The 4246-nt window shown below is 50.5% G+C and overlaps 1 non-coding gene across 1 annotated transcript; it reads right to left on the reverse strand.

Moving 5' to 3' along the window:
- Positions 1 to 1277: 1277 nt before the first annotated feature.
- On the reverse strand, positions 1278 to 1440 carry LOC144669843 (U1 spliceosomal RNA). The gene has a single exon (XR_013573761.1). It is a non-coding gene; the product is annotated as a U1 spliceosomal RNA (small nuclear RNA).
- Between the last annotated feature and the right edge of the window lie 2806 nt (positions 1441 to 4246).

The following is a 4246-nucleotide window of genomic DNA, read 5'->3' on the forward strand; positions in this document are numbered from 1 at the left end:
ATTTTGTTTGAAAATGTTCTTTGCTCTCTGTTTTAATGGAATTAATTTTCTCCCCCACCCCTCAAAGAATTTTTATTTTGAAACCTGCAATCTGAAGATCCAGACTGGGACAAGGACTCTTCTTCTTCAGGAGTTTCCTGAGACCTTCTCCAAGGCCGTGCCCCATGGGCCCACGTGAGTTTGTGTCCGTTTCTTACCCTGAGATTTAATTTCCTCTCCGGGACCCTGGTTTTCGGTGGCTCCGGTTAACCAGTTCCTGTTGGACTGCGGGCCTGGAGTTTCAAAAAGAAAATCCTGGGGTTAAAGTAGCCCAGCCTTGCAATCTAAAACTTACATGTTAGCCTCCAGTGTGTGAGGAACAGGAGCCCCACAAGAGGAAATGAAAAGTCCTAAAGTGAAGCTGCCTAAAATCTTGTTATAATTCAGGGACAATGCGTGTATTTTGGGCTGCGCGATCATTCTGACGGTTAAACGGGATTCCCGGTGGTCATTTTACTGAGGGTTTAGATTTCTATCTGCCTTTCTCCAGTTTTCTTTCTGTTTATTTCTTCGCTTTGCGCTATTTAAGCCTTCAAGGAATAATCACAGGTGAATTGATGGGCCTACAGCAGGGCAAGTGAGCTGCAGAAGGGGCAGGGAAAGACTTTTACACATGAGGAGAGGGGGCAGGAGTTTCAGAAGGTAGGAGTCACACAGGGGGCTGATTAAGGGGGAGATTATACAGAGGGGGTGGGAGGCTGCTGTTCGTTTCGGAGGGGGATAATTAGAATGAACATGGGGACAGGGTGCTTGTTCATGTTTGAAATAGTGAGGGGTCGCTGCTACATGTTTAAAATGGTGAATGCATATGAGTTAATAGCTGATATGAGTTTGTATTTATACAGACGTCCAGATAGATAGGGGGTGGGGCGGTGCTGGGAGTGTGGGGACTGTTGTGATGGTGGGTTGGGTGTTAGATGGGGGTTGTTTGAGAGAGATTTTTGAGTGGGCAAACGCGGGGTTAAAAATGGCGCGAGTAATTTGGCGGCCACGAAACAAACGGTCTGGCGAAAATGATGCAGAGATGGAATAATTGTCGGCTGATAATGACAGGGAGGAAAAGAATGGGGGTTGGATAATATTTGCGAGGAGGAAAGAAAAAGCTAAATAACCAGTCCAGTATAGATTTTGAAGAGCACACATTGGGGGTTATATATTTCTTTTTTCAGAAAAGGTTGCTGACAGGAAATAGAAGAGAAAATGAAAGATATGATGAAATCTATTTTTTGAATTGTGAATCGGGGAGAGCGCAAACGCAGTCCCCCACTACCACAAATTTTACAGTCGAGTATCCCGCATTTGGGGACATCGCAGGCGTCAGCACACCCGAAGTGCAATGGGCTAGCATCGTCCTGGGAGAACCTTTTTTTTTTGCAAAAATATACTTTATTCATAAAATATCTTCAACCACATTCCAAACCATTTCAAAAACACCATTACAAGGGTACAATCCGGTTCAACTTTAACAAAATGTATCACCAGGTGCATCAGTACAAACAATATTACAATCATTTACAGGCTTTCACTTTGAGCTGTACAGCCCGAGGGGCTCTAAACAGTTCCCAGTCTCTCGGTGCGCTGTGGCAGAAAGGTCTTAGACAGCGGCCCTTCCCCATTGCGCTTTTGCAGCAGCTGCCCCAAGCTTTAGTGCGTCCCTCAGCACGTAGTCCTCGGCCTTGGAATGTGCCAGTCCGCAACACTCGGTCGGGGACAACTCTTTGCGCTGGAAGACCAACAAGTTTCGGGCAGACCAAAGCGCGTCTTTCACCGAGTTGATGATCCTCCAGCTGCAGTTGATGTTTGTCTCGGTGTGTGTCGCTGGGAACAGCCCGTAGAGCACAGAGTCCTGTGTCACAGAACTGCTCGGGATGAACCTCGACAGCAACCACTGCATCTCTCTCCAGATCTTCTTTGCAAAGGCACCAACTACAAGGATGTGAACAACGGTCTCATACCGACCACAGCCACCTCGAGGGCAACATGCCAAGGGGGTGAGACTCCTGACTTTGACAGTCTGCTCGGGGAACCATCCCACAGGGTCCACCCTCTCCTTTTCCCTCAGGGCCTCTAAGACGTTACGTGCTGACCACTGCCTGATGGACTTGTGGTCAAAGGTGTTTTTCTGCATCAATTTTTCCACCAGGGACAGGTGGTACGGCACGGTCCAACTACTTGGAGCGTTCCGCGGCAGCGTGGCCAGACCCATCCTTCGCAACACCGGGGACAGGTAGAACCTCAGCACGTAGTGACACTTGGTGTTTGCGTACTGAGGGTCTACGCACCGCTTGATGCAGCCACACACAAAGGTGGCCATCAGTATGAGGGCGATGTTGGGCACGTTTTTTTCCCCTTTATCTAGAGGCTTGTACATCGCGTCTCTGCGGACACGATCCATTTTTGACCTCCAGATAAAGCGGAAGATGGCTCGAGTGATCGCCACCACGCAGGAGTGTGGAATGGGCCAGACCTGCGCCACGTACAGCAACAGCGAGAGTGCCTCACACCTGATGACCAGGTTCTTACCCGCAATGGAGAGGGAGCGTCGCTCCCACATGCCCAGTTTCCTTTTCACCATAGACACTCGCTCCTTCCAGTTTCTAACGCATGCCCCGGTCCCTCCGAACCATATCCCCAGCACCTTCAGGCCGTCAGCCCTGACAGTGAAGGGGACAAAGGATCGGTCAGCCCAGTTCCCAAAGAACATGGCCTCGCTCTTCCCACGATTTACCTTGGCTCCCGAGGCCAGTTCGAACTGGTCGCAAATGTGGATCAGTCTGCGCACCGACAGCGGATCCGAGCAGAAGACGACGACATCGTCCATGTACAGGGAGGCTTTTACCTGAGTGCCTCCACTGCCTGGGATCGTCACTCCTCTTATGCCCGGATCCTTCCTGATGGACTCGGCCAAGGGTTCTATGCAACACACGAAAAGAACAGGCGAGAGAGGTCAGCCCTGCCTGACTCCAGATTTAATCGGAAAGCTATCTGTTTCCCACCCATTGATTGAGACTGCGCTACTGATGTTAGTGTAGAGCAGTTGGATCCAATATCGAATTCCCTCCCCAAACCCCATTTTGGAAAGCACATCCACCACGTAGGTGTGCGATATTCTGTCAAAGGCCTTCTCCTGATCCAGGCTGATGAGGCAAATGTCCACACCCCTATCCTGCACATAGGCAATCGTATCCCTGAGCAGCGCCAGGCTGTCAGAGATCTTCCTGCCCGGCACAGTGCAGGTCTGGTCATGGTGTATCACCAATTCCAGAGCGGATTCGACCCGATTGGCGATGACCTTGGACAGAATCTTATAGTCCACATTCAACAGTGAAATGGGTCGCCAAATTCTAATTTCCTCCCTTTCTTCCTTGTGCTTGTAGATGAGGGTGATGATGCCTTTCCTCATGGATTCTGACATGCTGCCGGCCAGGAGCATACTCTCGTACACTTCTAGTAGGTCTGGGCCCTTCCAGTCCCACAGAGCCGAATACAACTCCACCGGCAAGCCGTCGCTTCTGGGGAGATTTACTCTTCTCGAAGGACTCAAGGGCCTAAGTCAGTTCGTCAGGAGTTCGCGGTTTGTCAAGCCTCTCCCGTGTACTGTCGACTAAGACCTCCGTGATAGAGGACAAGAAGGACTGGGAGGCCGTGCTGCCCGTGGGCTTCACGTCATACAATCCGGCATAAAACGATTTGCTGATCCTCAAAATGTTGGACTGCGCTGACTTTACTGAGCCGTCTTCTTCCTTCAGGCTGCTGATCACAGAGCTCTCTCTCTGTACCTTTTCGAAGAAGAAACGTGAGCACGTCTCATCCTGCTCCACGGAGCGCGCTCCGGAATGGAAGATGTTCTTGGAGGCAAAGGGCTAGGCTTGCTGGCTCTTCACCTCTTAGAGTTCCTCCTTGACATCGACCCCCACCGACTGCAGCCGGAGCAGATTCTGCATGTATTTCAGGAGTCGGGACATTTCCCTCTGTTCCTTTCTAGCTTTCTGGGTGCCTTTGACGATGAAAAACCTCTTGATGTTTCCCTTGATCGCTTCCCACCAATGTGTCAGGGACTCAAAGAGGGGTTTCATGGTTCTCCAACCTTTGTAATCCCTCTTGAGCTCCTCAATGTTCTCTGGGGTCAGCAGTTGCACGTTTAGCTTCCATGCCCCCCTGCCCACCCTCTGGTCTTCCTCTAAGTGACAGTCAACCAGTAGGAGGC

This window comes from Cetorhinus maximus, chromosome 29, assembly GCF_964194155.1.
Source record: "Cetorhinus maximus chromosome 29, sCetMax3.hap1.1, whole genome shotgun sequence".
In the NCBI taxonomy this organism is placed as follows: Eukaryota; Metazoa; Chordata; class Chondrichthyes; order Lamniformes; family Cetorhinidae; genus Cetorhinus; species Cetorhinus maximus.